The sequence below is a fragment of the Oncorhynchus keta genome, chromosome 1 (genome assembly GCF_023373465.1).
Source record: "Oncorhynchus keta strain PuntledgeMale-10-30-2019 chromosome 1, Oket_V2, whole genome shotgun sequence".
Taxonomy (NCBI): Eukaryota; Metazoa; Chordata; class Actinopteri; order Salmoniformes; family Salmonidae; genus Oncorhynchus; species Oncorhynchus keta.
This window is the reverse complement of record NC_068421.1, coordinates 91,936,900-91,955,402: the sequence shown is the minus strand read 5'-3', so window position 1 is coordinate 91,955,402 and position 18,503 is coordinate 91,936,900. Positions and strand designations below refer to the sequence as shown.

At 44.5% G+C, this 18,503-nt stretch overlaps 1 long non-coding RNA gene across 1 annotated transcript; it reads left to right on the top strand.

Annotated features, from left to right (window-relative positions):
• Nucleotides 1-3,904: 3,904 nt before the first annotated feature.
• LOC127916159 (uncharacterized) lies at nucleotides 3,905-18,069 on the top strand. Its single transcript, XR_008094022.1, has 5 exons — nucleotides 3,905-4,504; nucleotides 4,745-4,984; nucleotides 5,015-5,509; nucleotides 16,993-17,086; nucleotides 17,524-18,069. It is a non-coding gene; the product is annotated as an uncharacterized LOC127916159 (long non-coding RNA).
• Nucleotides 18,070-18,503: the final 434 nt, after the last annotated feature.

Genomic DNA, 18,503 nt, shown 5'->3' with positions numbered 1-18,503 from the left:
ATGTAAGCATGAGGTGGGTAGAGTCATGTAATCATGAGGTGGGTAGAATCATGTAAGCGTGAGTTGAGTAGAGTCATGTAAGCATGAGGTGGGTAGAGTCATGTAATCATGAGGTGAGCAGAGTCATGTAATCATGAGGTGGGCAGAGTCATTTAAGCATGAGGTGGGTAGAGTCATGTAAGCATGAGATGGGCAGAGTCATGTAAGCATGAGGTGGGTAGAGTCATGTAATCATGAGGTGGGCAGAGTCATTTAAGCATGAGGTGGGTAGAGTCATGTAAGCGTGAGGTGGGTAGAGTCATGTAAGCGTGAGGTGGGTAGAGTCATGTAAGCATGAGGTGGGTAGAGTCATGTAAGCATGAGGTGGGTAGAGTCATGTAAGCATGAGATGGGTAGAGTCATGTAAGCGTGAGTTGGGTAGAGTCATGTAAGCATGAGAAGGGTAGAGTCATGTAAGCATGAGGTGACAGAGTCATGTAAGCATGAGATGGGCAGAGTCGTGTAAGCATGAGGTGGGTAGAGTCATGTAATCATGAGTCATGTAAGCATGAGGTGGGCAGAGTCATGTAAGCATGAGGTGGGTAGAGTCATGTAAGCATGAGGTGACAGAGTCATGTAAGCATGAGGTGGGTAGAGTCGTGTAAGCATGAGATGGGCAGAGTCATGTAAGCATGAGGTGGGCAGAGTCATGTAAGCATGAGGTGGGTAGAGTCATGTAAGCATGAGGTGGGTAGAGTCATGTAAGCATGAGGTGGGTAGAGTCGTGTAAGCATGAGGTGGGCAGAGTCGTGTAAGCATGAGGTGGGTAGAGTCGTGTAAGCATGAGGTGGGTAGAGTCATGTAAGCATGAGGTGGGCAGAGTCATGTAAGCATGAGGTGGGCAGAGTCATGTAAGCATGAGATGGGCAGAGTCATGTAAGCATGAGGTGGGCAGAGTCATGTAAGCATGAGGTGGGCAGAGTCATGTAAGCATGAGGTGACAGAGTCATGTAAGCATGAGGTGGGCAGTGTCATGTAAGCATGAGGTGACAGAGTCATGTAAGCATGAGGTGGGCAGTGTCATGTAAGCATGAGGTGGGCAGAGTCATGTAAGCATGAGGTGACAGAGTCATGTAAGCATGAGGTGACAGAGTCATGTAAGCATGAGGTGGGCAGAGTCATGTAAGCATGAGGTGGGCAGAGTCATGTAAGCATGAGGTGACAGAGTCATGTAAGTATGAGGTGGGCAGAGTCATGTAAGTATGAGGTGGGCAGAGTCATGTAAGCATGTGGTGGGCAGAGTCATGTAAGCATGAGGTGGGCAGTGTCATGTAAGCATGAGGTGACAGAGTCATGTAAGTATGAGGTGGGTAGAGTCATGTAAGCATGAGGTGGGCAGAGTCATGTAAGCATGAGGTGGGCAGAGTCATGTAAGCATGAGATGCATGGGCAAAGAGGGGATGTGTGTTTTAGGACTCAGGTACACCAAGCTATTATATATATGTAACTGGGTTGATTATGTTTTCACTTCACACTGCAGAAATATGTATTTGATGTGTATGTATTCTAATTGGTTGGTTCAAGTCAGATGTTAATAAGGTGTTGTGCCATTGGTCATGCTTGCAGACAGGGGCAATATTAACATGAAAGTGGTAGGTCACGTTCTGAAATACTTGTATTCTATTTTCAATGTGTATTTACAAGAAGCACCTATTTACAATGTGTATGAGTTCACTATGTACCTATGTATTTACAATGTGTATGAGTTCACTATGTACCTATGTATTTACAATGTGTATGAGTTCACTATGTACCTATGTATTTACAATGTGTATGAGTTCACTATGTACCTATGTATTTACAATGTGTATGAGTTCACTATGTACCTATGTATTTACAATGTGTATGAGTTCACTATGTACCACAGTCTTCTTGTCTCTCCTGGACAGCTGTTACACATACACTGAGTGTACAACATTTTCAGAACACCTTCCTAATATTGACTTGCACCCCCTTTTGTCCTCAGAAATGACTAAATCTGTCGGGCATGGACTACAAGGTGTTAAAAGGGTTCCACAGAGATGCTGGCCCATGTTGACTCCAATGCTTCCCATAGTTGTGTCAAGTTGGCTGGATGTCCTTTGGGTGGTGGACCATTCTTGATACACACGGGAAACTGTTGAGTGTGAAAAACCCAGCAGCATTGCAGTTCTTGACACACTCAAACCGGTGCTCCTGGTACCGACTACCATACCCTCTTCAAACCGGTGCACCTGGCACTTACAACCATACCCTGTTCAAACCGCTGCACCTGGCACCTACTACCATACCCTGTTTAAACCAGTGCACCTGGCACCTACTACCATACCCTGTTTAAACCAGTGCACCTGGCACCTACTACCATACCCTGTTTAAACCGGTGCACCTGGCACCTACTACCATACCCTGTTTAAACCAGTGCACCTGGCACCTACTACCATACCCTGTTTAAACCAGTGCACCTGGCACCTACTACCATACCCCCCTCAAACCGGTGCACCTGGCACCTACTACCATACCCTCTTCAAACCAGTGCACCTGGCACCTACTACCATACCCCCCTCAAACCGGTGCGCCTGGCACCTACTACCATACCCTGTTCCAACCGGTGCACCTGGCACCTACTACCATACTCTGTTTAAACCAGTGCACCTGGCACCTACTACCATACCCTGTTTAAACCGGTGCACCTGGCACCTACTACCATACCCTGTTTAAACCGGTTCACCTGGCACCTACTACTATACCCTGTTTAAACCGGTTCACCTGGCACCTACTACCATACCCTCTTCAAACCGGTGCCTGGCACCTACTACCATAATACCCTGTTCCAACCGGTGCACCTGGCACCTACTACCATACCCCTCAAACCGGTGCGCCTGGCACCTACTACCATACCCTGTTCAAACCGGTGCGCCTGGCACCTACTACCATACCCTGTTTAAACCGGTGCGCCTGGCACCTACTACCATACCCCCTCAAACCAGTGCGCCTGGAACCTACTACCATACCCTGTTCAAACCGGTGCACCTGGCACCTACTACCATACCCTGTTTAAACCGCTGCACCTGGCACCTACTACCATACCCTGTTCAAACCGGTGCACCTGGCACCTACTACCATACCCTGTTTAAACCGCTGCACCTGGCACCTACTACCATACCCCCCTCAAACCGGTGCGCCTGGCACCTACTACCATACCCTGTTCAAACCGGTGCACCTGGCACCTACTACCATACCCTGTTTAAACCGTGCACCTGGCACCTACTACCATACCCCCTCAAACTGGTGCACCTGGCACCTACTACCATACCCCCTGTGCACCTGGCACCTACTACCATACCCTGTTTAAACCGTGCACCTGGCACCTACTACCATACCCCCTCAAACTGGTGCACCTGGCACCTACTACCATACCCTGTTCAAACCGGTGCACCTGGCACCTACTACCATACCCTGTTTAAACCAGTGCACCTGGCACCTACTACCATACCCTCTTCAAACCGGTGCACCTGGCACCTACTACCATACCCTGTTTAAACCGGTGCACCTGGCACCTACTACCATACCCTGTTTAAACCGGTGCACCTGGCACCTACTACCATACCCTGTTTAAACCGGTGCACCTGGCACCTACCACCATACCCTGTTTAAACCGTGCACCTGGCACCTACTACCATACCCTGTTCAAACCGGTGCACCTGGCACCACTGCCATACCCGGTGCACCTGGCACCTACTACCATACCCTGTTTAAACCGGTGCACCTGGCACCTACCACCATACCCTGTTTAAACCGGTGCACCTGGCACCTACCACCATACCCTGTTCAAACCGGTGCACCTGGCACCTACTGCCATACCCCCATCAAACCGGTGCACCTGGCACCTACTACCATACCCTCTTCAAACCAGTGCACCTGGCACCTACTACCATACCCCCCTCAAACCGGTGCGCCTGGCACCTACCACCATACCCTGTTTAAACCAGTGCACCTGGCACCTACTACCATACCCTGTTTAAACCAGTGCACCTGGCACCTACTACCATACCCCCCTCAAACCGGTGCACCTGGCACCTACTACCATACCCTGTTCAAACCAGTGCACCTGGCACCTACTACCATACCCCCCTCAAACCGGTGCACCTGGCACCTACTACCATACCCTGTTTAAACCGGTGCACCTGGCACCTACTACCATACCCTGTTTAAAGGCACTTAAATATTTTGTCTTGCCCATTTACCCTCTTATTTATTTTTATTTTCAGACCGGCTTCCGGCAGAAGGTGCTGGTCAGAGGGAAGTTCGGCCATGTGGTTGGGGAATGCTGAGTAAGGTTGTGTATTGTTGGGGAATGCTGAGTAAGGTTGTGTATTGCTGGGGAATGCTGAGTAAGGTTGTGTATTGCTGGGGAATGCTGAGTAAGGTTGTGTATTGCTGGGGAATGCTGAGTAAGGTTGTGTATTGCTGGGGAATGCTGAGTAAGGTTGTGTATTGATGGGGAATGCTGAGTAAGGTTGTGTATTGCTGGGGAATGCTGAGTAAGGTTGTGTATTGCTGGGGAATGCTGAGTAAGGTTGTGTATTGATGGGGAATGCTGAGTAAGGTTGTGTATTGTTGGGGAATGCTGAGTAAGGTTGTGTATTGCTGGGGAATGCTGAGTAAGGTTGTGTATTGCTGGGGAATGCTGAGTAAGGTTGTGTATTGTTGGGGAATGCTGAGTAAGGTTGTGTATTGCTGGGGAATGCTGAGTAAGGTTGTGTATTGCTGGGGAATGCTGAGTAAGGTTGTGTATTGCTGGGGAATGCTGAGTAAGGTTGTGTATTGCTGGGGAATGCTGAGTAAGGTTGTGTATTGCTGGGGAATGCTGAGTAAGGTTGTGTATTGCTGGGGAATGCTGAGTAAGGTTGTGTATTGCTGGGGAATGCTGAGTAAGGTTGTGTATTGCTGGGGAATGCTGAGTAAGGTTGTGTATTGATGGGGAATGCTGAGTAAGGTTGTGTATTGCTGGGGAATGCTGAGTAAGGTTGTGTATTGCTGGGGAATGCTGAGTAAGGTTGTGTATTGCTGGGGAATGCTGAGTAAGGTTGTGTATTGCTGGGGAATGCTGAGTAAGGTTGTGTATTGCTGGGGAATGCTGAGTAAGGTTGTGTATTGCTGGGGAATGCTGAGTAAGGTTGTGTATTGCTGGGGAATGCTGAGTAAGGTTGTGTATTCCTGGGGAATGCTGAGTAAGGTTGTGTATTGTTTGACGGTATTTTGTGCTGATAAGACGTAACTTATTTTGACACTTTTAATTAGTGCTTCCCTTGAACTTGCATCAGATCCTGTTTTTGTTTTTGTTTGTTTGTCTAATTACATGCACATATGTAAGCATGGAATGGGCAAGGATGGCAAGGATGGCAAGGATGGCAAGGATGGCAAGGATGGCAAGGATGGCATAGTGTCAGGAGGTGCATGGGCAAAGGGCACGTATGTCAGGAGGACTCAAGTAAGTTCTCATACATATATTTAGGAATGGGGTGGGCGAGAAGGAAGAAGAGTGCATGTATTTCATGACTCAGTTGGCATATCCCTATCGCTGAGTTCATGTGTGGTACGGACAGTGTCCCCAATCCTCCTGTTTCTCATTTTGGTCTTTTTTGATAACCATGACTCCTGCCATCTGTTCCGGTGGTGAGGATTACTCTCTAAATGAGATGAAATTGAATCTGCTAGGAAAGTGATCCACTGCAAATGTAAAGGACATTCAAGAAGATTTAATTTTGATTTAATACAAAATGAAAGGGCTGTAGGGATACAGTAGGGATAACGGTCCAGTGTCATCCAGTCCTGAAATATATGCATTAATTACCGGCTGTATGTTACAAAACATTCATGATTTAATTTATTACCGTCAGTCCGAATTCCAAATTCATGAATGTAGTGAAAAGGCAGGTGAGAAGAAGGTGTTTGGTTGCAGAAGCGGTGTGTTTATTTAACGACACAGGATCTGCTTCCCACAGACAGGTGTAATTGTTTTTTTGTTCCTTCACACAGTTCAGTATGGTTATTCAAACGTGCAGGTTTCAAGTTCCCCAGACCTGACATTACGTGCCTCCGTGGCTCTTGACCACAACAGTTCACTGAGATGGGAGGAAGAGAACTTGAAGGTTTCAAAATTGCATGAAATGGACAACTTGTCTTGCAGAAAGTGGACAACTTGTCTTGCAGAAAGTGGACAACTTGTCTTGCAGAAAGTGGACAACTTGTCTTGCAGAAAGTGGACAACTTGTATTTGCAGAAAGTGGACAACTTGTCTTGCAGAATGTGGACAACTTGTCTTGCAGAAAGTGGACAACTTGTCTTGCAGAATGTGGACAACTTGTCTTGCAGAAAGTGGACAACTTGTCTTGCAGAAAGTGGACAACTTGTCTTGCAGAAAGTGGACAACTTGTCTTGCAGAAAGTGGACAACTTGTATTTGCAGAAAGTGGACAACTTGTCTTGCAGAATGTGGACAACTTGTCTTGCAGAAAGTGGACAACTTGTCTTGCAGAATGTGGACAACTTGTCTTGCAGAAAGTGGACAACTTGTCTTGCAGAAAGTGGACAACTTGTCTTGCAGAAAGTGGACAACTTGTCTTGCAGAATGTGGACAACTTGTCTTGCTGTTGGTCAAACTAGTATAACTTTTTTTCTCACCATTCTGACAGGTATGTTGTGTGTATACTGCTGCCCCATTACAGATTGTCTTACACAGCTGTTGGCTTCTTAAATTCACATTCATTTTCACATTGTGCAACTACAGTTGCTAAAGCCTTACTTACAGGCCAGTAAATGTAAGGTAATGGTTAAGAGGGCTTGGCAGTAACAGCCTAAATAAACTGTCAGTGATATCTGATAGGCTAATGGTTATTTTGGAGGGAATGCTATTGACCATATAGTTTTTTTTTTATATTCACATGCCTCACTACCTCATAGATTTGATAAAGAAAACGTCAGAGTTGGAAAAAGGGTCGAAAGATCTGTTTTGGTATACTTTGTCTCCCTCCAGTGGTGGAAAAGCCACATGTCAAATCTACCAACTCAACTCTTGCAGTAATGCAACAATATCACCAGAGGGCGCTATAACAGTATGGAGATGAACAATCAGTAGCAAGTTTAGGGTGAGGAAACATTCCCTCTAATATCACAAGTGGTAACAGGTCAAAGCAGAATCAAGTTAATATGCAAATGACACCACATACAAATGTAGACTTGATGAACTAAGTAGAGGCAGTTCTATGAAGTAGCTCCTGTAGGGTAACAACCAGCACAATGTTAGTGGATGAGACTATTGGCAGCTTCCATTACCACTTGCTGATCACTGATCACTTTAATCCCATGTTTCCCAGACTCGGTCCTCGGGATCCCAAAGGTAGCACGTTTTTTTAAATTGCCCTAACACTACACAGCTGATTACATATAATCAACTAATCATCAAGCTTCGATCATTGGGGTGGCAGGTAGCCTGGTGGTTAGAGGCAGGGAGCCTAGTGGATAGAGGCAGGTAGCCTGGTGGTTAGAGGCAGGGAGCCTAGTGGTTAGAGCAGATAGCCTAGTGGATAGAGGCAGGTAGCCTGGTGGTTAGAGGCAGGGAGCCTAGTGGATAGAGGCAGGTAGCCTAGTGGACAGAGGCAGGTAGCCTAGTGGTTAGAGCAGATAGCCTAGTGGACAGAGGCAGGTAGCCTAGTGGTTAGAGCAGGTAGCCTAGTGGATAGAGGCAGGTAGCCTAGTGGTTAGAGGCAGGTAGCCTAGTGGATAGAGGCAGGTAGCCTGGTGGTTAGAGGCAGGGAGCCTAGTGGATAGAGGCAGGTAGCCTAGTGGACAGAGGCAGGTAGCCTAGTGGTTAGAGCAGATAGCCTAGTGGACAGAGGCAGGTAGCCTAGTGGTTAGAGCAGGTAGCCTAGTGGATAGAGGCAGGTAGCCTAGTGGTTAGAGGCAGGTAGCCTAGTGGACAGAGGCAGGTAGCCTAGTGGTTAGAGGCAGGTAGTCTAGTGGTTAGAGGCAGGTAGCCTAGTGGGCAGAGGCAGGTAACCTAGTGGATAGAGGCAGGTAACCTAGTGGATAGAGGCAGGTAGCCTAGTGGTTAGAGGCAGGTAGCCTAGTGGTTAGAGACAGGTAGCCTAGTGGATAGAGGCAGGTAGCCTAGTGGTTAGAGACAGGTAGCCTAGTGGTTAGAGACAGGTAGCCTAGTGGATAGAGGCAGGTAGCCTAGTGGTTAGAGGCAGGTAGCCTAGTGGTTAGAGGCAGGTAGCCAAGTGGTTAGAGACAGGTAGCCTAGTGGTTAGAGGCAGGTAGCCTAGTGGATAGAGGCAGGTAGCCTAGTGGATAGAGGCAGGTAGCCCACTTCCTAGCCTTGCTAAGGAAGTGAGGTAAATTCATGGCCAGAACCAGGACAGCAGTACTGACCTTGAACTCTTGATCGACATGCTCAAACGATAAAGTCAAGTAGGTTATCCGACAATAAACTGTCCCTGCATTTAGACAGAATGTACTGTGTTTGTTTCCAAAGAACAAACTGAGAAACTCTTCCAACTTTAGGGCCAAGTGTTAATGGTGTTGTGGTCATGCTCTGTTGCATTACTTCAAGTGTTAATGGTGTTGTGGTCATGCTCTGTTGCATACTTCAAGTGTTAATGGTGTTGTGGTCATGCTCTGTTGCATACTTCAAGTGTTAATGGTGTTGTGGTCATGCTCTGTTGCATACTTCAAGTGTTAATGGTGTTGTGGTCATGCTCTGTTGCATATTTCAAGTGTTAATGGTGTTGTGGTCATGCTCTGTTGCATTACTTCAAGTGTTAATGGTGTTGTGGTCATGCTCTGTTGCATTACTTCAAGTGTTAATGGTGTTGTGGTCATGCTCTGTTGCATTACTTCAAGTGTTAATGGTGTTGTGGTCATGCTCTGTTGCATTACTTCAAGTGTTAATGGTGTTGTGGTCATGCTCTGTTGCATTACTTCAAGTGTTAATGGTGTTGTGGTCATGCTCTGTTGCATACTTCAGTGTTAATGGTGTTGTGGTCATGCTCTGTTGCATTACTTCAAGTGTTAATGGTGTTGTGGTATGCTCTGTGTTTTGTGGTCATGCTCTGTTGCATTACTTCAAGTGTTAATGGTGTTGTGGTCATGCTCTGTTGCATTACTCAAGTGTTAAACTGTTGCATTACTTCAAGTGTTAACTGTTCATGCTCTGTTGCATTACTTCAAGTGTTAATGGTGTTGTGGTCATGCTCTGTTGCATTACTTCAAGTGTTAATGGTGTTGTGGTCATGCTCTGTTGCATTACTTCAAGTGTTAATGGTGTTGTGGTCATGCTCTGTTGCATTACTTCAAGTGTTAATGGTGTTGTGGTCATGCTCTGTTGCATTACTTCAAGTGTTAATGGTGTTGTGGTCATGCTCTGTTGCATTGTGTTAATGGTGTTGTGGTCATGCTCTGTTGCATTACTTCAAGTGTTAATGGTGTTGTGGTCATGCTCTGTTGCATACTTCAAGTGTTAATGGTGTTGTGGTCATGCTCTGTTGCATTACTTCAAGTGTTAATGGTGTTGTGGTCATGCTCTGTTGCATTACTTCAAGTGTTAATGGTGTTGTGGTCATGCTCTGTTGCATTACTTCAAGTGTTAATGGTGTTGTGGTCATGCTCTGTTGCATTACTTCAAGTGTTAATGGTGTTGTGGTCATGCTCTGTTGCATACTTCAAGTGTTAATGGTGTTGTGGTCATGCTCTGTTGCATTACTTCAAGTGTTAATGGTGTTGTGGTCATGCTCTGTTGCATTACTTCAAGTGTTAATGGTGTTGTGGTCATGCTCTGTTGCATTACTTCAAGTGTTAATGGTGTTGTGGTCATGCTCTGTTGCATTACTTCAAGTGTTAATGGTGTTGTGGTCATGCTCTGTTGCATTACTTCAAGTGTTAATGGTGTTGTGGTCATGCTCTGTTGCATTACTTCAAGTGTTAATGGTGTTGTGGTCATGCTCTGTTGCATTACTTCAAGTGTTAATGGTGTTGTGGTCATGCTCTGTTGCATACTTCAAGTGTTAATGGTGTTGTGGTCATGCTCTGTTGCATACTTCAAGTGTTAATGGTGTTGTGGTCATGCTCTGTTGCATTACTTCAAGTGTTAATGGTGTTGTGGTCATGCTCTGTTGCATTACTTCAGATGTGGACTGGACCAACAGATGACAGGTGAACTCATGGCTCTGAAGGTCATTGGGGAGATTCACTCCAGGACAAAGTTCCTGGCAAAGGAAGCTGAGTTCCTGGAAACAGACACTACGAGAACCCTGGCATCATCTCTGATCCAACGTCACTATGACTTGGTATTTTATTTATCTTTATTTAACCAGGAAAGTCAGTTAAGAACAAATTCTTATTTTCAATGACGGCCTAGGAACAGTGGGTTAACTGCCTGTTCAGGGGCAGAACGACAGATTTGTCTTGTCAGCTCGGGGGTTTGAACTTGCAACCTTCCGGTTACTAGTCCAACGCTCTAACCACTAGGCTACTCTGCCGATGCTTGTATCTCATGGTTCAGTAGCATAAGCAACCATCTGAAGGACAAACTACAAACTGCCCAAAACAAACTAATGAGAATTATACTCAAGCTCAGCCGTTAGGACACACATTCGTCCTAATCATTTCAGGAAACTGAACTAGCTTCCAGTTGATCTGCAGGCAGAGTAGATGAAACTGTTGATGTTTTTTTTAAAGTTATAGATGACCTTGCCCCAAGTTACAGGTCTGGCTATTTGAATTTCATTAGACTCTCATGGAATGACATCAGAGCCAGTGTTAATATATAATAATAATATATGCCATTTATCAGACGCTTTTATCCAAAGCGACTTACAGTCATGTGTGCATACATTCTACGTATGGGTGGTCCCGGGGATCGAACCCACTACCCTGGCGTTACAAGCGCCATGCTCCACCAACTGAGCTACAGAAGGACCACAATAGCGGTGTTGCTAATAGCAGACTGCTGCGCTATAGGAGCCTGACGGATAAAGCTACTTCCTTAACACTGGTGCAGAGGAATGGAATGGTGTAGAAAAACATGTGGTTAAAACATCCATCACTTACGCCAGGGAATTTTAAGATAAACCGTAAGAAATGATTTATGGGCAAAATCCTTTCAAACTGCACAGGCTTAAAGAGGGTATAAATTGTTTAGAATAAATGTTACTTGGTAACCTATTTTTTTTTTTCATTTCGCGGTTTCCTCCTTATTGATAAGATGTATACTGAACAGAAATATGAAACGCAACGTGTAAAGTGTTGGTCTCCGAGTTTCATGAGCTGAAATTAAAGATCTCAGACATGTTCCAGAATAACAAAAATAAGCTTTAATTCTCTCAAATTTTGTGCACAAATTTGTTTACACCCCCTTGTTTGAGAGTATTTCTCCTTTGTCAAGAGAATCCATCCACCTGACAGGTGTGGCATATCAAGAAGCGGATTAAATAGCATGATCATTACACAGGTGAACCTTGTGCTGGGGACAATAAATATTGTCCTGGACAATTCTAATCGAATGAGAGAGACTTTGTCATTTGTTCAAGCAATCATCTTGATTTAATATCGATTAATTATTGCAATAATGAGACTGGTCGACCCCAGACCCTTGAGTGTTGGACTGAGTAACCTAACCTTTACACAAATGCAGAGTACTATATATAGCTGACACTAACGATGCTTTTTCATGGTTGGTTCAACCCCCCTCATGCAGACCAAGGAGCATCATAAGCCACTCTGGGTTCATCCTGTCGTTATCTGCACGGGGTTGTTGTCTTGACCCCAGCCTGGCTTAGTTTCCCAGTTACAAGGATGATTTTGAGACAATGAGGGATTGTTCTACTCCTAATCTATCCCTAGTAAAACACATTCTTGTCTATGTAATGCAGACTTTAAGTCATTTGTCAGCTCAAGCCATCTCTAGTGACCATACGCCCAGATTAGCTGCAGCGAACTAGAGTGGAGACCATAAAAACACAGACACTAGCAGGACAGAAATATCTTCCTATAAGTTAAGTGTTACTTGCTAACTATTAATATCAAACAAATCGGGTAAATACCATTTTTTTTCTCTCACAATGTGCAGTTTTGTCACACAACACAATGCCAAAGATATCTCAAGTTTTCAGGGAGCGTACAATTGGCTTGCTGACTGCAGGAATGTCCACCAGACATTGGTAGCATCCAAAGTCATTTTAGAGAATTTGGCAGTATGTCTAACCGGAATCACAGCAGCAATGTAATGAAGAGAGTGCCCCATGGTGGCAGTGGGGGTATGGGGAGGGACAAGCTACAGACGACGAACACATTGCATTTTATCGACGGCAATTTGCATGCACAGAGATACCGTGACGAGATCCCGAGGCCCGTTGTCGTGCCATTCATCCTCCGTCATCACCTCATGTTTCAGCATGATAATACACAACCCCATGTCACAAGGATCTGGACACAATTCCTGGAAGCTGAAAATGCCCCAGTTCTTCCATGTCCTGCATACTCACCAGACATGTCCCCCTTTGAGCATGTTTGGGATGCTCTGTATTGACGTTTCCGAGAACGTGTTCCAGTTCCTGCCAATATCCGGCAACTTCGCACAGCCATTGAAGCGGAGTGGAACAACATTCCACCGGCCACAATCAACATCCTGATCAACTCTATGTGAAGGAGATGTGTCTCGCTGCATGAGGTAAATGTTGGTCACACCAGATACTGACTGGTTCTGATCCACACCAGATGCTGACTGGTTCTGATCCACACCAGATACTGATACTGACTGGTTCTGATCCACACCAGATACTGACTGGTTCTGATCCACACCAGATACTGACTGGTTCTGATCCACACCAGATACTGACTGGTTCTGATCCACACCAGATACTGACTGGTTCTGATCACACCAGATACTGACTGGTTCTGATCCACACCAGATACTGACTGGTTCTGATCCACACCAGATACTGACTGGTTCTGATCCACACCAGATACTGACTGGTTCTGATCCACACCAGATACTGACTGGTTCTGATCCACACCAGATGCTGACTGGTTCTGATCCACACCAGATGCTGACTGGTTCTGATCCACACCAGATGCTGACTGGTTCTGATCCACACCAGATACTGATACTGACTGGTTCTGATCCACACCAGATACTGACTGGTTCTGATCCACACCAGATACTGACTGGTTCTGATCCACACCAGATACTGACTGGTTCTGATCCACACCAGATACTGACTGGTTCTGATCACACCAGATACTGACTGGTTCTGATCCACACCAGATACTGACTGGTTCTGATCCACACCAGATACTGACTGGTTCTGATCCACACCAGATACTGACTGGTTCTGATCCACACCAGATACTGACTGGTTCTGATCCACACCAGATGCTGACTGGTTCTGATCCACACCAGATGCTGACTGGTTCTGATCCACACCAGATACTGACTGGTTCTGATCCACACCAGATACTGACTGGTTCTGATCCACACCAGATACTGACTGGTTCTGATCCACACCAGATACTGACTGGTTCTGATCCACACCAGATGCTGACTGGTTCTGATCCACACCAGATACTGACTGGTTCTGATCCACACCAGATACTGACTGGTTCTGATCCACACCAGATACTGACTGGTTCTGATCCAGGCTCCTTACCTTTTCTTTTCAAGGTGTCTGTGACCAACAGATACAGTGGGGGGAAAGTATTTAGTCAGCCACCAATGGTGCAAGTTCTCCCACTTAAAAAGATGAGAGAGGCCTGTAATTTTCATCATAGGTACACTTCAACTATGACAGACAAAATTAGAAAAAACATCCAGAAAGTTACATTGTAGGATTTTTAATTAATTTATTTGACAAATTATGGTGGTGGCTGATTGGTGGCTGACTAAATACTTTTTTGCCCCGCTGTATCTGTATTCTCAGTCATGTGAAATCCATTGATTAGAGCATAATTTATTTATTTAAATTGTCTGATTTCCTTATATGAACTGTAACTCGGTATGTTGGGTTTATATTTTTGTCAGTAGATTTGGGATTTTGTTTTTCATTTAATAATCATTTTGTTTTCATTTATTTTCATGTGGATCACAATTGCAGTGTTGGGAAAAAAACCCACAATTGTCATATTTGGGTAAAAGTAAAGATATTTTAATAAAAAAATAACTGAATTAAAAGGGAAAGTCACCCAGTAAAATTCTGCTTCAGAAAAAATATTTGGTTTTAAATATACTTACGAATTAAAAGTAAATATAATTTCCAAAATAAACTTATGCATCAAAACAAAAAATATGAATAATTTCAAATTCCTTATATTAAGCAAACCAGGTGGCACAATTTGTTTATATATTTACTGATTAATAGGAGGTAAGACCCGATGCAAACCGTGTCGAAGTAACAATGTTTATTACAGCAACAGAGGCAAAGGTACAGGACTGCAGGCAGGCTCAGGGTCAGGCAGAGTGGTCAGGTTCAGGCAGAGGTGTCAGGGTCAGGCAGAGGGGTCAGGTTCAGGCAGAGGTGTCAGGGTCAGGCAGAGGTGTCAGGGTCAGGCAGAGGTGTCAGGGTCAGGCAGAGGTGTCAGGGTCAGGCAGAGGGGTCAGGTTCAGGCAGAGGGGTCAGGTTCAGGCAGAGAGGTCAGGGTCAGGAAGAGGTTGAAAATCCAGATAGGGGCAAAGGTACAGGACTGCAGGCAGGGTCAGGCAGAGGGGTCAGGGTAAGGCAGAGGGGTCAGGGTCAGGCAGAGGGGTCAGGCAGAATGGTCTGGTTCAGTCAAGGGTCAAACCCAGGCGCTGGCAGGACAAACGCTGGTAAGCAAGACAAACTGATGGGCAACACCTGGAGGAGGGTGGAGACAAGCACAAAGACAGGTGAAACAGACCAGGGCTTGACACTGATAGCCAGGGGCACACTCCAACACTCAGACATCCTTTACAAACTAAGAATTTGTGTTTAGTGAGTCCACCAGATCAGAGGCAACAGGGATGACCAGGGCACCATGCTTCTACACCTGCATTGCTTGCTGTTTGGGGTTTTAGGCTGGGTTTCTGTACAGCACTTTGAGATATCAGCTGATGTACGAAGGGCTATATAAATAAATTTGATTTGATTTTGATTTGGATGTTCTCTTGATAAGTGTGTGAATTGGTCCTGTTAAGCATTCAAAATGTAACGAGTACTTTGGATGTCAGGGAAAATGTATGGAGGAAAAAGTAGATTATTTTCTTTATGAATGTAGTGAAGTAAAAGTAAAAGTAAAAATATAAATAGTAAAGACTTTAATACTTTTACACCAATGCAAATACATTTTTAAACATCCTCTGATTTTATTGTACTGTGTCCTCATGTATTTATTTAAGCTTTGTTTAACTAGGCAAGTCAGTTAATTAAGAACAAATTCTTAATTTCAATGACAGCCTAGGAATAGAGGGTTAAGTGCCTTGTTCAGGGGCAGAACGACAGATTTTTACCTTGTCAGGTCAGTGATTCGATCTTGAAACCTTTTGGTTACTAGTCCAACGCTCTAACAACTAGACTACCTGCTGGTTACTAGTCCAACGCTCTAACAACTAGACTACCTGCTGGTTACTAGTCCAACGCTCTAACAACTAGACTACCTGCTGGTTACTAGTCCAACGCTCTAACAACTAGACTACCTGCTGGTTACTAGTCCAACGCTCTAACCACTAGGCTACCTGCTGGTTACTAGTACAACGCTCTAACCACTAGGCTACCTTCTGGTTACTAGTCCAACACTCTAACCACTAGGCTACCTTCTGGTTACTAGTCCAACACTCTAACCACTAGGCTACCTACTGGTTACTAGTCCAACGCTCTAACCACTAGGCTACCTGCTGGTTTTTAGTCCAACACTCTAACCACTAGGCTACCTTCTGGTTACTAGTCCAACACTCTAACCACTAGGCTACCTTCTGGTTACTAGTCCAACGCTCTAACCACTAGGCTACCTGCTGGTTTTTAGTCCAACACTCTAACCACTAGGCTACCTTCTGGTTACTAGTCCAACACTCTAACCACTAGGCTACCTACTGGTTACTAGTCCAACACTCTAACCACTAGGCTACCTACTGGTTACTAGTCCAACGCTCTAACCACTAGGCTACCTTCTGGTTACTAGTCCAACACTCTAACCACTAGGCTACCTTCTGGTTACTAGTCCAACACTCTAACCACTAGGCAACCTGCAGGTTCATGTACGGTTGTATTGTGTTGAAAATTATCAAAAATAAACTAATTCAGAAAATTCTTATGAGCCACCAATTTTCTGATGTAATGATTATTTGAATATAGGTAGTATTTTACAGTATATATAATAAAGAAATGGTTCATACTTTTTAGTTGTTGTTTCAGGGTAATACACCACATACCTGTTCCAACTTAAAGTAATTGGGTTTTGCGAACGGGGGATGGAAAAGTGAATCCCTGTTACCATGTCCATCCCTTTATTATCTTGGTGGTACAGGCACTCTCTGATAATAGAGGGGAAAAAAAGACAAATCTAGTCTATAATCCATATGCAAATTCCATACATGTTGACAACGCACTGCACGAGAGCATTACTCAACGTTCGCATAATGACTGGCACGTTTGGCATCATATCAACAAAGGGGGCTGTGTGTGTGTGTGTGTGTGTGTGTGTGTGTGTGTGTGTGTGTGTGTGTGTGTGTGTGTGTGTGTGTGTGTGTGTGTGTGTGTGTGTGTGTGTGTGTGTGTGTGTGTGTGTGGGCGACCCTATTGACATAGTTCTTGTTTGGCCCCTAATTACTCTGCTAACGACTTGATGTTTTCTCTCACCCAAAATGTCTATGATATTATCATCATGACATAACTATTTTATAACTTTTATGTAATATACCTGAATGCCTTACTGGTGTTCCTTCTTCTTCTCTTTTCAACCAATCCAGTAAGTGTGGAGGAGTTAAGCTGGAGTGCCACCAGAGAAGAAGAGAAGAAGAGGAGAAAGGGATAACTGGGCCCCAAATCTGTCTTCACCAGCAGGTGGTGTTTTTTCCCCGCTCACCAAGCAAGGAGTTGTTGTATGGAGCTCAATAACCATGTTTCCATCCAGTTTAAATCACAGCTGTGATGCAAACAGGAAGTTTTGGTACAATTGTATAAATTCCAGAAAGATCATGTGGGATATTTTTAGTGGGATTTTTAGTGGGATATTTTCCGTGGGATATTTCTAGTGTCGGTAAAATGAATTATGCAAAAGGAAATATCGGTGAAAACACTTGTATGTGCAAATGTTGATATAATAACCATCATATGAATGTAAACTTGGAGTCACACTACAGGGAAACCCTGGTCTAGAGCACACGACTTGCCAAAACCACAGCGGTCACACTCCCTATATCACTGCAACATTTCTTTGTGAGCAAACAGTTGAAAATGCAATAAAAACCCATTTAACTTGTACCGCCCTCAACTGCAAGGCTCTCCAGAGGGTGGTGAGGTCTGCACAACACATCACCGGGGGCAAACTACCTGCCCTCCAGGACACCTACACCACCCGATGTCACAGGAAGGCCAAAAAGATCATCAAGGACATCAACCACCCGAGTCACTGCCTGTTCACACCGCTACCATCCAGAAGGCGAGGTCAGTATAGGTGCATCAAAGCTGGGACCGAGAGATTGAGAAACAGCTTATATCTCAAGGCCATCAGACTGCTAAACAGCCATCACTAACTCAGAGGCTGCTGCCTACATTGAGACCCAATCACTGTCCACTTTAATAAATGGATCACTAGTCACTTTATACAATGCACATAATGCCACTTTAATAATGTTTACATATCTTACATTACTCATATCACATGTATATAGTGTATTTTATACCATCTATTGCATCTTGCCTATGTCGCTCGGCCATCGCTCATCCATCTACTTATATGTACATATTCTCATTCATCTCTTTAGATTTGTGTGTATTAGGTAGTTGTTGGGGATTGTTAGATTACTTGTTATTAGATATTACTGTACTGTTGGAACTACAAGCACAAGCATTTCGCAACATTCGCATTAACATCTGCTAACCATGTGTATGTGACCAATAAAAATTTGATTTGATTTGATTTAGTTAGGTCGTTACAAGTGTATTGATAAGTGTACTGATGCAGGCTGTATCACATCTGGCTGTGATTGGGAGTCCCATAGGGCGGCGCACAATTGGCCCAGCGTCGTCCAGGTTTGGCTGGGTAGGCCGTCATTGTAAATAAGAATTTGTTCTTAACTGACTCGTCTAGTTTAATAACGATTACATTTTTTATATTTCTTAAATACTGTGACATCCCGGCAATTTTGAGAAAAACACTGTATATCGCAGTTGTCTTCACTTGTCACTAGTTACCACAGCCACAAAGTCATAAACCCCGCTTATTTCTGCATTGTCTCTTCTTAAAATGTGATTTTAA